Below are 22,850 nucleotides of genomic sequence, written 5' to 3'. Positions count from 1 at the left end.
TTGTTTCCTATGTCTGAAACAGCCTCCCTGTCTTGCCTACCTCCTGAAAGCCTTCTCATCCAGAGAGGTCTGGCTCAACTGTTATAGCCTTCAAAGCTTTCTCTGCTTCCTCCAGTGAGATGACAGATAGCCAATCGGCAAATAAACACATGAAAAGATGTTCGTCCTCTCAATCAGGAAAATGAACATGAAGACAGTAAGACACCACTTTTCACCCCTCAGATTATGTCGAAACAAAATGTTTGATAATACCAAGCCTCAGAAAGGGTGTGGAAAAAGAAAGAGTCTCATATCCTGTTGGTTGGGCTCTAAATTGGTGGAGCCTCTGTAAAGAATAAACTGGAAATATCTAGTAACGTTTTAAACATGCACACCTTAGAACAAGCAATTCTGCTTCTCATCACTCACCCTTGGAGAGAGACTCCTTTCACAAATGCACAAAGAGTGTGCACAAGAATGTTACCTGAGAGATATAGGGACAAACTGGAAGCAATCTAAACATCCATCAACAGAGCCAGAAATAAACTACGGTGCGGCCATTCTTAGAAATAGCGGGCAGCAGTCAAAAAGAACATAGTAGAGAGAAGCAAGGAGATCCAGTAGCGATGAACATGCCAGCATACAGATCTCGGTCTATGATACCATCTCCTACTAAAAGAAACCAGAGGTCCTTGGAGAAATGGATGATTCCAGGACTGAGGCACAAGATGAGCCTGGAACATTTTTGTAATGCCAGAAAGTAATGAAATACCAAAAAAAAAGATGGGTACATGTCACAAAGAACTAGGAAGGGGCTTCTACTGGCCAAATCTGGCCAAATCTTTGAGTCAATAATAAATAGATAGATAAACAAATACATAGGGAGAAGGGAAGGCCCTAGCTTACAAGAGAAAGCCAAGCCCACTGGTATACATGGAGGGATTGTTACAGCTAGCAAATCATCATTTTGCAACCATCTCAACAGAGATTGGTTCAGGCAAGAATCATGAAGTGTGGGACTTCCCTGGTGGCACAGTGCACTGGACTCCGTGCTCCCAATACAGGGAGGCCAGGTTCGATCCCTGGTCGGGGAACTAGATCCCACATGCATGCCACAGCTAAGAGGTCGAATGTCACAACTAAGGAGCCCATGTGCTGCAACTAAGGAGCCGGTGAGCCATAGCTGAGCAGCTTGCCTGCCACAACCAAGACCCAGTGCAACTAAATCAATAAATAATTAATTAATTTTAAAAAGTTAAAAAAAAATCATCAAGTGATGCTAAATCTGGGAGGGAATATTGACAAGGAGCAGGCTATTTGCACGGTCTTAAGTGCCTTCCAATAGACTGCATGACAGTTGCGAGGAACTATCAGGGGAAAAAAATAGTAGCTTTACAGTAGACAACTCAGACCACACCTTGCCCAGGTGATCAAAATTAGCATCACCAACGAGGGGCAGATGAACATTGTGACTGTGCAGATGTGGTCCCCTGAGAAGGACCCATCATCATCTATATAATAATCTGGCTGAAAATGCCTAACTTGAATCTAATCATCAATCTAATCATGAGAGAACATCAGAAAACCCCAAATAAGAAACAGCCCATTTTATAAAAGGCAACTGTATTCTTCAAAAGTGTCAATATCATAAAGTACAAAGAAAGACTGTAACAAAAAGACATGACAACTAAAGGCAATATCTGATCCTAGACTGGATCCTAGATTGGAGGGGAAAATCCTACAACGGACATTATTCAATTAATTGACAAAAATGGAATAAAGACGGTAGACTAGGTCAAAGTAGCACGTCAATATTATATTTAGAGGAGTTGATAATTGCTATGCCTATTTAAAAGAATATCTTTACTTTTATGCAGTGAAGTATTTAGGGGAGCAGGGACATGAAGTACACTACTTACTTTCAAATGATTCAGAGAAGAAAATTATACTTTATCTATATAATAACATTAAATTATATATATAATGTGTGTCTAAATAGTTATACTTATATAACTAATACATACATATAGTTACATACATATATGTATATATACACTATATACATACATACTCTATACTTACATATGTATAACTATATACGTACATATATATACACACATATATAACAAACGTGAAATCTGGAGAAAGGATATTTGAAGATTCTTTGAACTATTCTTATTCTTGCAACTTTTGTGTTTCAAAAGAAGTTGTTGCTTCGGAATAAAAAGTTGAAGAAAAGAATGATGTAGGTATACATACTAACACAGAAAGAGCTTCAAGTATACTGTTGAATGAAAAAAGAAAATCTGCAAGATAATTCACTTAGTGTGATAGTTCCCATATTATATCCATTTGTACATAAGGTCTGGAGGAATACCTACCAAACTGATCATGTGGTTTACCTTTGGGGAAGAGACTAGGAGACCAGGGGAGCTGTTATAGAATAGCTCACCTGCGATATTTTTATTTCTTAGAAGAGTTTATTTATGAATTGCTCATGCAATGAGAAATAACTTTTTTTTTTAAGGCTAAAGTTGCCTTGCTGTCAATTCCCACTGCTGACAAGGATCACAGCTCAGGTTTTCTGAGACAGTACTCATTTAAATATTTGAGCCCACTCTCACATATGACAGTCTCAGAAACTCTCCAGCTTTGGGGTTTAGGAAATCTGGTCAGGAAATGGCAGCGGCATGGAGCGTTTGAAAAGACTTTGGGCTTCAGACTCAAACCTGCCTCCATCTTTCCCATCTTTCACTGACAGCGAAATCTTAGGCAAGTGACAGACCTCCAGGAACCTCAGTTCCCTTACCTGTACCTGTACCTGGAAAAGAATGCTTCTAGAGCAGAGTGGCTGAGCTTTAAGTACGATGTACATAATTTACGTGTCCTTAGCAGATGCACACAGAATGCCAAGCCCATCCTGGGGCTGGCACAGAGCATCTGTTTATTGTTATTCATTCTACCATTTTTAATGATTTGTTTGCTCTGTTTATTGTTATTCATTCTACCGTTTTTTAGTGATTTGTTTGCTCTTCGCTCTTCCTCTGTGAGCCCAGTGGCTCTTTAAGGAAGGGTCCCTCCCTTATTCGTTCTCTGCTCCCAAATGTGCCCTCACAGAACACTCTGCAATTGGCACCTGACAAACACTGGTGGCAGGGTAAATGAACCTTGGCACAGCAAATCTGGAGCAACATGGAAGTATGCTGTGAGGCCTCAGGTTTACTTTACAATGATCAAATATAAGGAGACACGGCCTCTGAAGTCACCATGTAGAAATCTATAAGTGCCAAGAAGATGAAGACGTGACCAATGACCCCACGTGATCCAGAGCAACAGAGGTGAAAGAGCACTGTCAGCATTCCTCAAAGCCAGAGGTGTTATTTAGTAACAGGTATTATTTTTAAATGTTCTGTGGTCAAAGATGTTTAGAAATGCCAAATTAGACAAAACTATACAGGCTTATTCACTGCAGGACTTATCAGCTCCTTTAATATGCTAATATGCATCATGAATAACCAACCGTGTAATTTGCATCATATTCCAGGCTTATTTGAGACTCCATTTTTTTTTTTTTTTTTTTTTTTTTAAGGATCTCAAGGTCTAGATCCCATAAAATATGCTTTGGAAAATGCTTCTCAGAGTTGTTTCTCCACTGTCAGTGCCTGGGAAGAATAGTACTTAGTGGGAATTTAACAATGTAACTTGCCTACCTAACCCAAGAGGGTGAGGGAATTAACTAAGCCGTGAGTTAACCAAGCCATTTTTTTTTTAATTTTTTTTTTAGTCATACATTTGTAGCAAGTATTACTATCAAACTCCACTCATTGGGCCAGAGACCCTTGTGATGTTAGCGAAAAACTTGCCCCTCGTGTAGCACACTACCTACACTTGTGAGTTCATCGGCCAGTGGCTACCAAGCCATTTTTAAAGGTCACTGTCAATTCCCCTCATATTCCTCCCGTTCCTTTGCCCTGCTGGTCCAAGGAACATGTGCAAAGAACCCTGACCAACAACAACAACAAAAAAATCATGGCTATGACTCTCAAACTGAAAAGATAGACCGCAATATCATCATTCCAGTCCTTTCAGCTTCACTTAATCCTGTTCATTCCAGTCTAACCAAGAGTGGATAGGACAAATGGCTGAATTAGCCAGGATCTTGCACTACGGCCAAGTCATGGACCACAGGTAGAAATGCTTGTCCCTACACCAGCCGGATGGAATATTTAAGCAAATGTTCCATAGGATCAGGCTAAGAAAACCAAATGTCATACTCATGCTCATTATGACCTCAAAAACTAGGCCGTGTGACAATCCAAATTATCACCTTTTTATTCATTATCTCTGAGTAAGAGAAATCTGTTATGCTAGTCCATCCAGCATCTATGCCCCCCTTTTTGGGTAACAGCACACTTTGGGGGGGGGGGAGTTGTTCTTCTTTTCTCCCTACCCACTCCCCATTGCATAGTCCTGGGGGGCCAGTTAATTCAGGCTCCCTGTGCTCCCCTGCCCAAGGAGTGGGTACTGGACACATGATAGGGTCGATTAGACCCAGTTCACCCAGAAATTTCAAAGCTAGAATAGAGCAATACAAGGCCAAGAAAGGTTAGACTCTGATGGTTGGTAAAGCCCCAGAGACAGCACTTAAGTCCTGCTACCCAGGTCCCCAGCATTGTCCTGGGTCCCCTCCTTTGCAGGACTCAGGCACTCAGCTTTTCTTTTGATCCTCAGTGCGCCCGATGTCCTGCCGATAAATTCCCAGAGAGTTTCTGTTGCTTGCAGCTGAAGAACCTGGCCCAATACACTGAGCAAAACAACCTCAGCAAATTCCTACTTACCTTTCCTTTAACTGGACTTCAAATCTGAAAGTGACCTGAAAGCTTCCCTGACAGCCTAAACCTCCGAGTTTTGCACAAAAAGGTTACTGAGGCCACACAGACAGTGTCCTTCAGTTCACTAGTGATGGTCAGGTTTCCCACCTGCCTGTGTGTCCTGAGCAGATTTCCAAACAACTTCCATTTTCCCTTTAGATACAACCTAAACTGCCCTGGGTAAAAGGTCTGAATTATGACTATTTTTCCTCCCCTCCTGTGCCAAAACTGGTCCTCCACCGCCACTTATCAAATGCTGCACGAGAGTGCGGGCATCCTTTAAATATTCCAGGGAGCCTCTGCATACCCCCCCCGCAAATGTTCACAGCCTGCCACTCAGCACAGCCTTTCGGCTCCATGTTCTGAAGGCTCCTGCCTTCGGTAAGGAGCTCCAAGTTCTCGGGTTCTTCTCAGCGGCTCACCAGGGATCGCCACACCAAGCACGTTCTATTCTGAGTGTGGCCCCAGTATGTTTCATTCCATCAGCAAAGCACGAGTTTATTCTGGAGAGAGATGTTTTGGACACATTCATAGTAGCCAACGAGCAGTACTTCCTTATATGCAGAACACAAAATCATCACATAAAAATCTGACCCAACTGCCAGTGTGGGGTTTAAAATAAACAAACTCACCCCGAAAATTACCTCTCTGGGCTGGCCAATTTTGCACCTCAGAATCACAGGCTGCAACAGTGGTACGGAGTCTGTAAAAATCAGACTGCAGTGATCTTTGGTTCTTCGCCGGAGCGACTGGGGACCAAAGCTTCCATTTTTCTGGGTTGAGCCGGAGGTCTTCACTGGTCACTGGGCATACGTTTCAAATCTGAGCCCTTTGAAAAAGCAATGACAGAGGAGAGTTGGCCCAAGTTCTTCCCTGCAGTGCTGCACAGGACTTTCCAAGCAAGGGCAGGAAGGGAACCCAGACTTGCCTACATCCTCCAAGGGAGTCGAGAAGCACGCTGCCCTGCCCATACCCAGCTGGTCGGCCCTTTGCCTTCTCTCTCGCTTTCCCTCTGCTCTGCACATTCTTTGTTTCCTTCCTCAGTTCAGGAAGCATTCTCCAAACCCCACCTACCTCCCCACCTCCCAACCTGAGTGAGGTGCCTGCAGCCCAGCCCACCCTGCTGTGCTCCCCTCTGTAATAGAACTCCATCATGCGGCTCTTTCAGTGTCCATTTATGGTCCTGCTCCCCCACTGGATGACTGTGAGTTCCTGGAGAGCACGGGGTGTATCTTTGTCCACGTCCCCAGTCCCCAGCAGGTGCTCAATGAACAGAACAGAGCTAAAGACACAGAAGCACCACAGACACAGTCATGATCACAACTCCTGGCCCCAGGAGGAAGCAGCTCTGTCGATGGGTCACGCAGCTCTGCCTGAGCCAGACCCACCATGCCCAGGGAAGAGATGGCCTGGCCTCGCCATCCATAGCTCTCACCACGGCCAGCATCCCCAAAGTATTAAGATGAGTGGGACCTCCAAGAGGCTGCAAGAGTAGCATTTGAGATGAAGGCATCCAGAACCAAGCAGCTGGGTTCAAATTCTGCCTCCACTACCCAATAGCTGTATGAACATGGGCAAGTTAGCCTCTAGATGCCTTGATTTCCTTGTCTGAAAAGCGGGATAATTATAATACACCATCATAGGATTATTCCAAAGATAGGTGAGTTAATCTCACTAAAACACTTTGTGCCTTAACTATGTATTAGTTATTTTTATTAGGGTATAATTTACATATGATTGTATAAGTTTAAGGTATACGATGTGTTGATTTCATACATTTATATATTGCAGTATGATTATCACCATAGCTTTAGCTAACACCTCTACCACATGACATAATTAACGTTCCTCTTTTGTGGTGAGAACATTTAAAATCCAGTCTGTTAGCAATTTTGAAGTACTGTATATAAAACAGTATTGCTAACTATAGTCACTATACCGAAAATGGTTTAGGCGGTACCAGACATAGCCTTAAAAAACATTCAATCAAGGGATTAATTCATTCTCAATTTTCTTTCAAACTTTCTGATTATTTCAAGGAAAAAGTAGCAGTTTAAAACATCTCTAGGGGCTTCCCTGGTGGCACAGTGGTTGAGAGCCCGCCTGCCGATGCAGGGGACACAGGTTCGTGCCCTGGTCCGGGAGGATCCCACATGCCACGGAGCGGCTGGGCCCGTGAGCCACGGCCGCTGAGCCTGCGCGTCCGGAGCCTGTGCTCCGCAACGGGAGAGGCCACAGCAGCGAGAGGTCCGCGTATCGCAAAAAAAAAAAAAAAAAAAAAAAATCTCTAAAACTTGCTGTTCTCACTTTCAACAAAGAGAAAGAAGCCCTCAAGCTCAAGTCTCTGGCAGATCTAGCTGAAATGCATAAAGTGATTTTGCTTTTTTCATGGCAGTTGACACTGGCAGTGCGAATAAAGCAGAGAGTGGTATAAATTTTCCATTTAAAATAAATCTATTGATATTAAATAGTGAGTAGAAAAAAAAATAGTGAGTAGGTTCAAAGGAAACTATGAAGGAACAATGTGAGTACAGTCGACCCTCAGAATCCATGGGTTCCGCATCTGCAGATTAACCAGCCGGGGATGGACTGGGTGAATACACAAATGCAGAACCCACGGATACAGAGGGCTGACTGTACTACACCATTTTATAAAGGGACTTGAGCATCCTTGGATTTTGGTATCCATGGGGGTCCTGGAACCAATCCCCCACAGATAGGAGGGGCAACTGCAGTTGCAAACATACTATGGCAAAAATCATGAAAGTGAGATCCAAATGCCTCAGTTGTGGAAAATACAGATATACACTAAGGGATGCCTGGAAATAGAGGTCGCCCTAGTGTGTGCTGTGCCCAGAGAACGCTCAGGAAGCTGACCAATGGCAAAGCCTTGCCTCCAGAGGAAGCCAGGACCTCAAAGGGCCCCTGAGACATAGCACAGTACAAGATGGCAGACATGGCTGAACTCAGAGGTGAGTCTCCTGCTCATGGGCCTGAGCGGAGGTCAGCAGTGGATGGAACGGTTCAAGAGGCTCTGTGAAAGAGGGTGGACCGGACAGGCAGCATCGGCATCTACAAACACCAGGAGTCTCACAAGAGAAAAGCAGACTTCACTCATGACCAAGTGAGGGTCAGGCAAACGCCTGATGCACTTCCTTGGAATCTGGTGTCTCCTGCATTCCCTGCTATCCATGCAACTGAGGGTAAGAGCTGGAAGGAAGCAGTTTCAGGTGGTAAAGACACCCACTGGGCCTTTCCAAGCGGCGTTGCAGAACAACTCGATGGCACCTCTGGGCAAATGGGATATTCAACTCAAGCTATGACCCCATGATTTTCTTTGCGTTTTTGGCTCATCCATTTGTGATGTTCATTGGAGGGGGACATAGGTGAAGAGGTCTAGTTTGCTTTTCAAACCAGTTGTGTTCCTTCTCCCTGGGACTCGTAGGCCAGGCTCACCCACAGACAGAGACTGCCTCCTCACTGTCCTCTGGCCAGCTGGCCACCAAAACTATGCCCCGGACATGCACGGGGAGGGCATGCAGGGGACTCCCTATGCCTCCTCCCTCAACCAGCACAAATGACAAGACACAGGCCAGCTCTCCAGGAGCTCCCAGGCTCTGGGGCGAGAGAGTTATATGAATAACTCACTCTAAAACCTAACAGCTACCACTTCTGAGGGGCCTGCCCGGTGCCAGGCACATTATTGCATGCTCACGAGAAGCTCCTCATTGTGCACAAGGGGGAACTCAGAGAGGGGAAGTGGTGAGCAGCCAGGATGTGACACAGGCTGTTTTGTGGACCCAGGTCTCTGTGCCTCAAAGGCCACACTCTTGCCATCCCACTGCTCCCCCCCCCAGCCTCACAAGGAAATGGGTGTCGTGATGGTGCCATCCAGAGTGTTGGGAGATCACGGATTTAATTCTGCTTAGGGCAACGAGAGAAGTCCCCCAGAGAAGGTGATATTTGAGCTGAGATCTTAAGGACAAGTAAGGACTTGGTTGGCAAAGCATAATAATCTAGACTATGTTCATTCATAGATTCGTTCATTCATAAATTCATTCATTCCATGCTGTATTTCCACGGTAGGTACTAGGTACTAGGAATTTGGTGGTGAAAAGACAGAGCTCCTATCTTCCTAGCAGAGGAGACAAAAAAAAAAAAAGAATGAATAAAGTTACCTCTAATTGTGCTGTGAAGAGATGAATAAGGAACTGACATGGCGAATACTGAGGAAATCTATTTTAAGACAGTCAGGGGATGTCTTTCTGAAGAAGTGACATTTTTGCTGAGCAAGAATGATGAGGGGGATGGTGCTATTCATATAAAGTGAGAGTGAGTGTTCCAGGCAGAAAGAATGGTATGTGCAAAGGCCCTGAGGCTGGAAAGGGAATTGTATGTTCATGGAACTGAATGATAAGAATGTTTGGAAACAAGTGAGTCCAAGGAAAAGCATTGCTCAAAAGGAAGCTGGGGAGAGAGGCCAGAGCCAGATGGTGTAGGTTCTACTCTAAGTGCAGTGGGAGGTTCCTGATGGATTTTTGGCTTGGAAGTTAAATAATCCAATTTATCCTCTAAGATCAGGGCTCAGTTCCCTCATCAGTAAAATGGGAGTAAATAAGAGAATGCACAGAGAAATGCAAATCAAAACTACAACGAGGTACCACCTCACACCGGTCAGAATGGCCATTATTAAAAACTGTACAGGGCCTCCCTGGTGGCGCAGTGGTTAAGAATCCGCCTGCCAATGCAGGGGACACAGGTTCGAGCCCTGGTCCGGGAAGATCCCACATGTCACGGAGCAACAAACCCGTGCACCACAACTACTAAGCCTGTGCTCCAGAGCCCGTGAGCCACAACTACTGAAGCCCGCATGACTAGAGCTCGTGCTCCGCAGCAAGAGAAGCCCCCGCTCACCGCAACTAGGGAGAAGTCCACGCGCAGCAACAAAGACCCAAGGCAGCCAAAAATAAACAAATAAAATAAATAAATTTATAAAAAATAAAAACTCTACAAATAACAAATGCTGGAGACGGTGTGGAGAAAAGGGAACCCTCCTACCCTGTAAATTGGTGCAACCACTATGGAAAACAATATGGAGGTTCCTCAAAAAACTATGATCCAGCAATCCCACTCCTGGGCATATATCTGGAGAAAACTGTAGTCAAAAAGATACATGCATCCTTATGTTCATAGCAGCACTATTCACCTGAATGAATAGTGACATGGAAACAACCTAAATGTCCATAGACAGATGAATGGATAAAGAAGATGTAGTATATACATATACAGCAGAATATTACTCAGCCATGAAAAAGAATGAAATAATGCCATTTGCAGCAACATGGATGGACCTAGAGATTATCACGCTAAGTGAAACAAGTCAGAAAGAGAAAGACAAATGCCATATGATATCACTTATAGGTGGAATCTAAAATATGACACAAATGAACATATCTGTGGAACAGACTCACAACATAGACTTGTGTTTGCCAAGGGGGAAGGGGGTGGTGGAGAGATGGACTGGGAGTTTGGGATTAGCAGATGCAAACTATTACATACAGAATGGATAAACAACAAGGTCCGACTGTGTAGCACAGGGAACTATATACAATATCCTGTGATAAACCATAATGGAAAAGAATATGAAAAAGAATGTATGCATATGTATAACTGAATCACTTTGCTGTACAGCAGAAATTAATACAACATTGTAAATCAACTATACTTGAATAAAACAAAATTTTTTAAAAAATAAGAGAATGCATTGTAAAAAAAAGTACCCTGCCTGGTCAGAGGATGGATTGAAGATGTTCTGAAATGTGAGCTTGCATCAAAATCACCTGGGGTGCTTGTAAAACTCAAGACTTCTGGGCCCCACTCCCCGAGACTCTGATGCAATAGGTCTGGGGGAGGCCCAAGAATATGCATTGCTAACAAGTTCCCAGGTGTTGCTACTGCTGCTAGTCTGGGGACCCCACTTTGAGAACTCGTGGATTAGAGAGAACAATAAAGTGGAAGGTGCCATTGGGATGTTGTTGCAATCATGAAGAGCTGATGGAGTAAAATGATGTCAGTGAGATGGAGAAAACTGGTCCAGAAGAGTTTTATCCTGGAGGTGCCATGGACAAGACTAGTCCATAGATTGGCTGTTGGGGATGAGGGGAAAGGAGAAATCGGACACGAAACTCCTGGATCTCTGGATCTCTGCTTGAGCAACTTGGCAATGATAGTGGCAGAAATTGAAAAAGGGAACCCTTAAGGATGGGTGAATTTGGAAATAAGGGCTGGGACATTCTAACTTTGAGATCTCTGCAATCCCAAAATGGTAATGTCAAGCAGGCAGGAGGAGCCTTCATGAAGACAGCAGTCATATTTATCTTGCTTTCCATTTTATCCCAAGATCTGAGTCCAGGGCCTCCTAGTACATAATAAATTTTCAGAAAACCTATGTTAAAGGTTGAAGAATAAATGGAGGCTGAGGAACTAGGATAACCAAAGGCACTGGGGCACCAAATGCTGCCATGTTGGAGGAGGCTGTGAACATTCACTCTTGAGGCTTCACCCCTGGACCAGTGGTACCACCAGCTCCATCACTTCCTGACCTTGGCATGCATGATGAAGAGGGAGGTTGGGGGGCAGAACAAAAGACAGACATGAGCTCCCCAGTTCACTGTAGGGCTCTTCTTTTAGAAGTCAGAGATGTCACATTTGAGCCTTTCTTGGGTGGGTTTTGAGACGGAAAGGTTTGAACTGTGAGCTTAATGAGCATGAAGGCCAGAGGAATCTAGCTAACATGGGTTTTTTATAAAATAAATCATAGGAAAATCAAGCTGTGCAACTTGGGGAAATGAGGAGGGAGGGATGAGGAGACAGGGGGAGAAGACAGAGGACAGAACAGGAAAAGTGGCTTGACCAAGGCTATCTACCCACTAAGGGTACAAGGGGCCAGCCTCCAGACCTTCACTCCCAGGCCAACCTCGACCCTGGGGTCCTCACCACATTTCAAGCAGGGATGATGGACCCTCGGCCTCCTCACTTACCAAGTTGTAAATTAAAAGGCTGTAATTCCAGCCAGGGGTTCTGGTGACATCATAAACCACAGAACCACAGGCTCAATTCACCAGAAGCCCCAAGATGGAATTACACCCTTTTTTCCTAATCCAGGCAGCTCTCTGGTCACTGCCATTTTTTTTCATGATATAACAGAAGTGAGCGATATTTTAACCATTTACACATGGCCTTTCCCCTCCAGCAGTTGAGACTCCTCTCCCTTCTCCCCTCTCCTTCTCCTCTCCCACCCCGCTGTGTGCCTTTCTCCTAAGGGGTTTCCTAAAGGGACGTCCCCTGCTTTCCGAGGCTGCCCCTCCTCCAGGCCCACTCCCCTCCCCTCTTTCCTCCACATCTCTTCTGCTTTTCTGTCTCCTCTTATAGACTAGCAGCAGCCTGACTTCTACCTTAAATCTGCTTTTCAAAAGAAGTGCAGTCTCCTCTGGGTCCAGGACAAGATCCTGGAGAACAGACCCCAGACTGTGTCTGGAATACACTCCCCAAAGTAGCCTGAACAGGAAGTCATGAATGAATCCAGGAAGTTTACAGCTTAAAGATGAAACTTTCTGAAAGCAAATGAATGCTTCCAATATCTGTCTGGGTTTGGATCTGAGTCCTAACTTTCATAAAATTTTGCTTGACACAATGTATACCTGGGCATCACGTTACCTTTACCCCTGCTTCCCCACCTTAAGCTTATGGTTGGTACTTAAGTTCCTATGGGAATCTCATGTAGAGGGAAAAACCACAAAGAAAAGCAATAATAAAAGCAGTCATCTGGGGGGTGGGGAAGGGAAGGATTGGGAGTTTGGGATTAGCAGATGCAAACTATTATATATAAGATGGATAAACAACAAGGTCCTACTGTATAGTGCAGGAAACTATATTCAACATCCTGTGATAAACCATAATGGAAAAGAATATACAAAAAGAATGTATACATATGTGTAACTGAATCCCTTTGCTGTACAGCAGAAACTAACACAACATTGTAAATCAACTATACAGCATTAAAAATAATAAAAAATGAAAAAGCAGTTATCACTTGATGAGTACCTCCTATGTCTCAGATGCTTATCGTATTCTTCATCCCTTGCACAGAGATGTTATTTTCCTCATTTTATGGAGGAGGGAAACTGAGGCTCAGAAATGTGGAGTATCTTGCCCAGTCCCACAACTACTAAGTAAAACCCTTGGATTTGACCCCAATCTGACTCAAAAGCCTCTGTATACATGCTCTCTCAGTATCCCCTCACATAAAATATTTTGAGAGTAAGTTATATATAAGATGGATAAACAACAAGGTCCTACTGTATAGTGCAGGAAACTATATTCAACATCCTGTGATAAACCATAATGGAAAAGAATATACAAAAAGAATGTATACATATGTGTAACTGAATCCCTTTGCTGTACAGCAGAAACTAACACAACATTGTAAATCAACTGTACTTCAATATAAATAATAAAATAATTTTTAAAAATTACTAGAATAAATTCAAGAACCACAAATGGGGTTGTAGCTACTTGCAATAATGAAAATGGTGATTCATAATAAATATTATTGTAGCAAGCATACCACCATTAGCCCAAAATATACATATGTGTAACTGAATCCCTTTGCTGTACAGCAGAAACTAACACAACATTGTAAATCAACTATACAGCATTAAAAATAATAAAAAATGAAAAAGCAGTTATCACTTGATGAGTACCTCCTATGTCTCAGATGCTTATCGTATTCTTCATCCCTTGCACAGAGATGTTATTTTCCTCATTTTATGGAGGAGGGAAACTGAGGCTCAGAAATGTGGAGTATCTTGCCCAGTCCCACAACTACTAAGTAAAACCCTTGGATTTGACCCCAATCTGACTCAAAAGCCTCTGTATACATGCTCTCTCAGTATCCCCTCACATAAAATATTTTGAGAGTAAGTGTTTCATGGGACTCTAAAAGGACTTTAATGATTGATCTTCATGTAACAGGATTTTTTTTTAATTTCAGAAGGGGTGAAAATTCTACATTCTTTCAGGGTACAATCAGAATCCAAAAAACCCATTCCAAACGTTTTGCATATTTTTTAAAAAACAACAAAGTAAATTATTTCAAAAAGATTATGACTTCCCCCAAACTAAAAGCAAGCAAAAAAAAAGCTTAATTCCACATTGACATAATTTGGCAGAAACGAGGTGGACCAGTGACTCTCTTTATAAGGTGTCGTCCACGAAACACCGACATTGGAGACGGCAGCTTTCAAAAGAGCTCATTTGCACACGTCTGTGTGCCCCGGCTGTGTGCACCGTGCCGTGCAAACCTTGAGCTTCTTGGAGATGGCCCGCAGTGGGCGGGGCAGGCCACTTGGGCATTTTGGATGTCCTCCAATGGCAAGAGGGAGAGGAGGTGCAGAGAGTCCGTGCTTCAGGGGTTAAAGGATTTCGGGACTTTATAAAAATATAATGATGCTACCACTGAACAGAGGCTGCAGCTCACGCACTTCATAAAAGAAAAAGAAATACACTTGACGTCATTTCAGAACGCTAGCTGCAAACATTTGAGAACACAGCAGTCTTGGTTTTAGAAAAGTTGGACTAGAAGAGAAAAAAAGTGCCGGTTTTCTCTTCTTCAGAAAATGTATCTCTGCCTAAAGAAGCACGTGTTTGGATGGTTTAAGGAAGATGTGTGAGGCAGTGACCTAATTTTTTTTCCTCTAGCATCAGGGATAGTAAATAACATCTTCCCAGAGACTACAAATGGGGAAAGATCGTCAGCATATATTACATGAGGCTACAATGTGGAAGTGAATGCCGCCGTGAACAAGCAGGCGCCTTGCTTCTCCAACTTCAAAGTGACATGACAAAATCTCCTGGTGATAGAGAACAATTTATTCACTCCCAGCAACAAACATTTAATTACCAAATTAAGCCCATAGCATTGTACTGCAGAATGGAAAATCATCATCATCTTCTAAATGTAGAAAGACAATGAATTTGAAAACATCATGTGGGTTTTCCTTACAGACTGAATGTCCAGGATCTCACTGGCTGTGCTCACATACACAGACAGACCTTCAGGCCAAGCCAGCCTTGATCAACCGCAGAGAAAGCACCAAGAGTTCTGATGAGACAGTAGTTAAGAGTATGAGCTCTGGAACCAGACTACCTAGGTCCAAACTTGGCTCTGTGATCTTGGGCTGTATAAGCCTCAGTTTTCTTGTCCGTAAAATGAGGATAAGAGTGCCCTAACTCATGGGCTTGTTGGGAGGATTAAATGAAGCAATACACATAAAGTGCTTATAACAGTATGTAGTAAACACTCAATAACTGACAGATATCATGAGCCTTTTCTCCCCCATTACTATGCTTGTGTTGGCTAGAACTCTTGCCAGAGATAGAAAATCGTTCTCAAACTTAGCTTACTTAACTGAAAAGTCCAGGGGACTACCAGCTTCAAGTACAGCTTGATCCTGGGATTCCAATGGTACTGTCAGGCCCTGATCTCTCTCTCTCTCTCTCTCTCTCTCTCTCTCTCTCTCTCTCTCTCTCTCTCTCTCTCTCTCTCTCTCTCTCCATCTCATCTCTCCTTCCTCCGGCGTAGCTCCACTCTCGGGCAAGCTCACCCCTCATGGTGGCAAGATGGCTGCAACAGCATCAGCCTGTATCCCTCCAGGTTTAAGTCCAGGAGGAAAGAATGTAGCTTATATCTCAGTAGATCCTGCACAAACTTGGGAATTCAATCTAACAACACCAGTACAAATCATTGCTCATCATTTCCCTGATTACTGACAAGGTTGAGCACATTTCATTTTCATGGTATTTATATCATTAAAGGGTATTAAGATCATCATTTTACTGAAAACCTTCATGTTCATCATGCACAATATGAGAAGAGCATATATATTTACTTTAGGGGGTGTCCCGGATCTGCCAAAATTAGAGGCTCCTCCCCTTTGGGCACAAGACCTTCTCTGATGATCTGTCGGTCTCCTGAAGCATTCTGCTAAAATAGTAACTTCGTGGTGGCCGTACCCATGCTCAACTCCATCTGAAAAACTGAAACCACAGCAATGCCCAAGCCCCTTCATCTCACATACTCTTCACCCCCAAGTCCCCGCCTGACACCCTCTTGGCTCCTGGGGCTGCTAATTTCCTCCAAGCACGATGGAGAATGTCTGGCTTTAGTGGTTCCCATTCGTTTCGGCATCATCTGAGATCAAGGGACTGCTCTTTTCGAAACACTTGAAAACTTGCTTCCTTGGCTGCCCATATCCCCATCTCTCAACAAAAAAAGTGCTGGGAGAGCTAACCTACCAACTTTTCGGCACAAATTTTCTGAACACCACTGTTCCAGGGGGTTCACTGTCTAATAGCCCCGGGAAGCTGGGGGCCAAAAATTCTCCCCACCAACACGCTTCATGCCCTTGGCTTTGCTCACAAGCTATTTTTTGCCCAGGTAAGTCCTGCTCTCTTTAAGGTCTTGACTCAAGTGTCACCTGAATCTCCAAAACTGGGGTTAGTCATTCTTGCCTCTCTACTCCCAGGCCATTTGGCTCACATCCAGAAGAGTGCTGGTCTCCGATTGTTGGCTTTCTCACCCACATTTTCCCCCACCTGCCTACAGCTAGCACAGCATCCAACACAGAGTTCCAGCTCAGCACATGTTGGCTGAACGAGTCCCCACTTGAATGATGGGATATACGTCTACACCTGAGAACCTCATCATCCTCATGACCCCACTGAAGTGCTTCCTGAAGTGCGGTGTACATCCTCATGACTCATAGTAAGAAGCAAGGAAACAGGATTGGACTTTCCTACTCTTCTTGTTTTACCAAATTCTGTGCCACTGAACATGGCTCAGAATGGTATCAGAGTGCCCTTATGGTGGTTGTAGGTCTGAAGAAGAAAATAAGTAGTTTGAGAAATCACTTCCTAGGTGCTTCCAACATGCAAAGAGCTGAAAGGAAAAGTGAGTATATGTATCAGTCAGGTTAGGCTAGGTTTTGCTGCAGTAACAAACAATCCCTAAATCCCAGTAACTTTTAACAACAAAGGTTTATTTCTTGCTCATGGTACACATCCACTGTGGGTTGGCAAGGGTATCCAGGCTGATAGAGCAGCCAACCACCTCAAATAAGGTTAGTCAACATCCAAGAAGGCATAAAAATATTTGGTGAGCAGCATTCATGAGGACCATAATAGGTAAGTTCTGGGCCTTGAGCCGTGTCTTTGTTGGAGGAGGAATAACATGTAAAGGAGGAATAAAAAGGGCATCAATCCTACAAAAGAGGAAAGAAAGGTGGGGGCAGGGGAAATGCTGGGGTAGAATGAACATGACTCAGGATCCCATGAGTGCATGATTAAGTCGCTGAGTCTAGAGCTATTGTTTGTTACGTGTGTAATATGTACCTGGTAAGCTCTTGCTCTAAGCTTTTGGATCAGTTAGGGTGCTCAGAAGGTTAGCAAGGAAATCCACTCTGGCCAAAGATGGGTGATAAAAGCAGGCTCCAAGGGCGCTCACAGAGCTGAAGGAAAAACAGATGAACTAGGTCTCCCAGTGGAAACCAGATCAGCTCCAGGGCTCTCGACGGCAAGACCAAACCACATCCTCCTCAGCTCCAGCTGTGTCCTGTCTTCACGTTGTGCAGGTGTCAGATTCCCTGCAGAGAGGCTGTGTACGGCATGGCTAAGGTTCTGATGCACATCAGAGAGGGGAGGCCAGGGCTCTTTGACTGGCAACCCTGCTAAGGCTGCATGCAATAGGGACATCCCCCAGAGAGAAATCAAGGTGCCGCTTCTAGAACAAGGGGGAGTGATTGATGATGGCTCAGGCAAAACAGATGTTCCTAAAAGCACTTTAAATCCAGATGGATTCTCGCAACCATAACATGGGTATCACCCTCCTGCTGTTTACACACAAAGAAGCTGAGCCTTAGAGTGTAAGGAACGTCCCAACATCACACAGCTGGTAAGTGCATAGGCCCAACTCTTTGGGGGCCCCAGAGCCTGTACCTTTACCATTGTTATCTACTATCTCACACAGATTTGGTGGCCTTTTTGTTGGCATTTTTCATGAGACATTAAAATGAGGAGAAGGAACATAAAATGATCACATTACTACTAATCATGCAACCATCACATCTGTAGAACACTTCCCCGTCTACAAAGTGTTTTCACATATATGACCTCCTTGGTCTTAAACAGTGTGAGGTGGGCAGACCCTCTATCATCCATCCCATTTATTGGATGAAGATGTGGGACTCAGATCAAATGATTGGATGGGAGCTGGTGAGGGTGGGCCCAGCATTTCCAGGTCTCATTTTCAGTTGGAGGTGATGACCTGGGGCTTTCCTGGCAGGTGTGGGACTCAGTTTGCTGGTCTGCAGTGTGGGGCTGGGAGGTTGTGGTCCACTTGGAGCCAGAGGGCAGGATTGTGGTTGGAACTGACCAGGCACATGAGATACATGGGAACTCAGAGCCTCTAAAGGAAGAGCTTGGTCTCTCAGCCTCACCAGGGGGCTCTCGGGAGAGTTCTCCATTGTCAAGTGTGTGTAGGTCTTACTCAGTGGTGTTAGTGGAATTGGGGAAGTGTAACTGTAAGGAAGCTTGGCTCCCAACCCTTCCTGCATCCCTAATACCTGACTTAGGAGGTCCCTAGCAAATGTTCCATGTTGTAAAATGTTAAGCTAATCATAGTGTTGGGGATGGCTGTAGAAGTGAGTTAAAAATAAAAGAATGGAGGAGCTATGGGTATTAAAGCTTCCCCTTCACTATCCTCAGCTTCCTGCCTGCATGCAACTAGCCACTTCTGCTCCTTTGAAGCTTAGAGGCAGTACGATGTGGTGGTTTGGGTTGACCAGATGTCTCCAGTGTCCCATTATCTGCCTTCAAATCTCAGTCTCATCATTTTCTGTTCTGTGATTTTGGTAAGTTATTCATTTCTCTGAGCCCATTTCCCCATTAGTAAAACATACCTAATTTGTGGGTATAAAGATAAAGTGAGCTAATCCACAAAAAGTACCTAGCATGGTGCTCAGCACATACGAGACTTTCGGAGGCATGCACATAAATAATAAATCAGAGAGACTGTGACTTGCCCGAAGGTAGATGGCTAGGGAGTGGAGGAGTCAGGATCCAGACCCAGATCAGAGTCTCAGTTCTGAATGCTTCTTCCCTCCATGCCATGCTGCCTCTCAGACCCATGCTACTTCTCACAGGGAATTGGAGTTTCTGGTAGAAAGGGGTAAATTCATGTCTTATTTCACTTCCCACTGAAGCACTCCCAGGACTCATCACCCTATCTTCAATGGACTTTTTACCTCCATGAGGTGAAAGCATGATCCTTAGTCTAAATTTTTTTCCTTAAACTCACCTAGCCTTGCCATGGTCAGAACTGCCCTGATCCCTTAAAGGGTGCTCTGTAGGCTTGGAATAACATAGGGAATAGTGTTTTTATACAGCACATGCCCACTTACAGAGAGGAGAGAATTCTTCCACAAAGAACCTCTAGCTTGACCCCGGCACAAACTTATTTGAACAATCAGAAGACACACAATCTCCTGCAACAGGGAGTCAAGAGATGGTGTGGGCTTCAGGTATGATATGATCAGGGCTCTATCTGAACTCCTCTAGCTCTCTGGGTTCAGCCTTCCTCCACACACTGCCTCTGCACTTCGAGCTGGCTTCAGTCATTGTGGCATACTGCAGCCTGTAGTAAATGCACTTGCTTACTTTTTATATCTAGGAAGAGAAAGAAGACTTTGTACCTCATTCCAGCTTAGGCCACATGCTCACCCTGATCCAATAACTGTTGCTGGGGCAATGCCATGTGATCATTGGACTGTATCCAAATTCCTGAACCAATTATTGACAATCACCCTTAGGCCAATCAGGGCCTTGGGGCAGGGATGGACTCAGATTCTGTGGGACCCAGAGGCCTCAGGGGAGAAGTGGAAACCAAAAAACCAGGTTCTGTTGGGATGGAGAAAGAAAAAGTAGATGCTAAGTACTCAGCCAACAATGCCCATCCCACAAAGACAGTGGAGGGCAGGGGGTGCACGGTAAGAAACTACTGTGCCTAGGATGCCAGGGGGAAAATCTCATAAAATGCCATATCTCAAGTCAAAACTCTAATATGAGATTCACCACATTTAATTTAAGAAAAAAAGTGTGATAACAGTTGCTATTTATTGAGCAATATCAGTTGAACATGGAGGTAGGTACTTTCCTTACATCATGTCACTTAATAATTTAATCCTCACAACAACCCCTAGAATTTGGAATTATCACTCCTATTTTATAGCTGAGGAAACAAGGCTCTGAGCAGTACTCTGACTTAAAATCATCACACAACTAGAACAACGAACTCAGATTTCTGTGTGCAAAAAGCTCCAGCACAATATCTTGCTTGTTATACTTCGAAAAACAAAAGTAGGATGTGTGAGTTAATTTCATGTGGATCTCATACCATTGTCAAAAAGCAGGAAATAAATGACCTTCAGCCTCTGGGTGCATGGGAAAAAACACTGTTAAAATTTAAAAATAAAGTGCAAAGTGGGACCAGAAGAATTGGGGGAATTAGTAGGAAGCCATCATGCATTCTTCTCCTTAAATATACAAAATTCTACTTCGATTTGGGGAAGGAAAGTGGGACCCCCCCCCCTACTCCCCCCACCCAGGGCTAGCTTGTCATGTTTGGACATCACTATGAGAGTGACTTTAAGAGGTTGTTTTATGCTAACAGGGTCTTTGAAAAGGAGATATCTTTTTGGCCCAGCTTGTCCATCTTTCAGATGGGCATACATACATACTTAAGTGAGTTTTGCTTGTAAGGGGCACTTGACTGCACAGCTTATTTTGGGGTCAATGAGACTCCTGGCATAATAGCCATCTGGGGGGTCTTAATTGAGAAGGTGTCCCTGTGGCTGTCCCCAAGGGCTGTTGGAGTCCATATCTACTTCACTGCCCCTGCAATGGGAGTTGAGGTGGATTGGCCTCCTCTTGCTGCTGTAACAAAGCACCACAAACTTAGTGGCTTAAAACAGTGCAAATTTATTATCTAGCAGCTCTGGAAGTCAGAGGTCCAAAATGAGTCTGATGGGGCTAAAATCCAGGTGTCATCGAGCCTATTTCTTCTTGAGGCACTAGGGGAAAATATGTTTCCTTGTCTTTTCCAGCTTCTAGAGGCTGCCTGCATTCCTTGACTAGTGGCCCCTTCCTCCGTCTTCAAAGCACATTACTTCAACATCTGTTTCCACTGTCACATCTCTTCTCTGCCTTTGACCCTCTTGCCTCCCTCTTAAGAGGACTCTTGTGTTTATATTGGACCCATCTGGATAGTCCAGGATAATCTTCCCATCTCAAGATCCTTAATCATACCTGCAAAGTCCCTCTTGCCATATAATGCAACATATTCACAGGTTTGGAGAATCGGGACATGGACATCTTTTTTTGGGGGGGTGGGGGTGGGGGTGGGCATTACCACATGAGGGACAAAAAAAGGTATCACCTTATGAAGCCATCATCCCCCACCAGTAAGGACTGAGAAAGACACTGTTTCTAATGGATCAGCTTAAAATGGAAACTAGCAAAAGAATATTCTGAACAGCATTGCTCTCATTCGGGATTTTCAATTTTTCGTTTGATAACCTTTAACAGAGAGAATTTTGAGACTGTACACACATATGCATATACAGCAACTGGGAAAATGAAGAAATTAGCTGGATGATTCAGAGTCCTAATATTTATTAGGCCTGATATTTCCAGATAAATCCCTCTCCCACTCAGATATCGTGAATTTGAATGACTATTTCCCCTTCCATGCCCAAATTCCATCTGTGTCTTTGTCATGTCTCCTCCTACCTGTGACTACTAAGAGGCTGGTCCCTGGTCCCAAGGGACTCTGCAAGCAAATAGGGAGATGGGTGAGGTCAGGAAATCTGGGAGGAGGGGTGCCAGGGTGGGGAAATGGGAGGTTGGGAGGAGAATCTCCTGTGGGGCAGGGTTTCCCAGACTTCAGACATCCAGGTACCATTTTTAACACTTTGTCCCATATTGGTGTCCTACCTGTGCTACTCTTAAGTTAATATTGTTCTCAAATTGACTAACTTTTGGTGAAATAAGTTATTTTAGCTGATATGAATTCCATAAAAGGAAAAACAGAAAGAATGTAATAAAACAAAAAATTATCAAATATTATTAAAACAATTAATTGTTTAATCATTATTAAGATAAAAATATGTCCATAGGCTACCTAAAATATTCTTATTTGTCATACATATTAGAACTTTTCAAACTTTAACATGCATACAAATTGCCCGGGGATCTTGTTAAAACGCAGATTCTAATTCTGTCCAGTCTGGGGTGAGATCTAAAATTCTGTATTTTTAAGCAACAAACGGTAACTCAAGTTTCAGAAGACTGAATCACACACTCATGGGAGCCTGAAGCCTGTTCATTCCACCCCAGCATCCTCTCACCTCTGCCTTTCTTCCCACCTCGATGAGATCAGTGTCCTTTCTATACCCCCTCTACATTTTATTCCCCTACCTCCATCAAAGACAAGGATGGAACTTAGCCACCATGGACATCAGGAGTGCTGTTTCCCCAGCTATTTCCAGTTCTATCCCTCCAATACATGGTAGGATTGTACTTTCTGGTCCCCTAATGGTTAGGTGGGGCCTAGTTCTGGCCCATGAGTTGTGAGTGAGAGTGACATGTGTCATTTAATTTCTATTTCCCATCTGGGATGGTGACTGACCATAATGAAGATGGTGGCTGTTCTATCTGCCTAGGAGCCCTTGCCAACCCAACAATGAACATGTACCATGAACAAGAAATAAACTTTCGTTGTTAAAAGCCGCTGGGATTTAAGAATTGTTTGTTACTACAGCAAAACCTAGCCTAACCTCTCTGATACATACACCCTAGTTTAATCCACTTTACCCCTCAGCACTTTGC

At 43.9% G+C, this 22,850-nt stretch overlaps 1 long non-coding RNA gene and 1 other non-coding gene across 8 annotated transcripts in view; both read right to left on the bottom strand.

Annotated features, from left to right (window-relative positions):
• Positions 1-22,850, bottom strand: part of LOC102989202 (uncharacterized) — an 89,586-nt gene that overhangs the window by 26,804 nt on the left and 39,932 nt on the right. For 4 of the 7 annotated variants that reach the window (XR_008615760.1, XR_002890647.2, XR_008615756.1 and 1 more), the window contains exons 2-3: positions 5,483-5,679; positions 5,273-5,353 (exon numbers count right to left, since the gene is read on the bottom strand). This is a non-coding gene — a long non-coding RNA (uncharacterized lncRNA). The remainder of the gene's footprint in view (positions 1-5,272; positions 5,354-5,482; positions 5,680-22,850) is intronic. The other 3 variants (XR_008615759.1, XR_008615757.1, XR_008615758.1) reach the window with 3 other exon arrangements.
• LOC112062291 (small nucleolar RNA SNORA62/SNORA6 family) lies at positions 3,770-3,915 on the bottom strand. Its single transcript, XR_002890655.1, has one exon. It is a non-coding gene; the product is annotated as a small nucleolar RNA SNORA62/SNORA6 family (small nucleolar RNA).

The sequence above is a fragment of the Physeter macrocephalus genome, chromosome 2 (genome assembly GCF_002837175.3).
Source record: "Physeter macrocephalus isolate SW-GA chromosome 2, ASM283717v5, whole genome shotgun sequence".
NCBI lineage: Eukaryota > Metazoa > Chordata > Mammalia > Artiodactyla > Physeteridae > Physeter > Physeter macrocephalus.
Note: the sequence above shows the minus strand (reverse complement) of the source record. Positions and strands in the feature narration are given on the sequence as shown.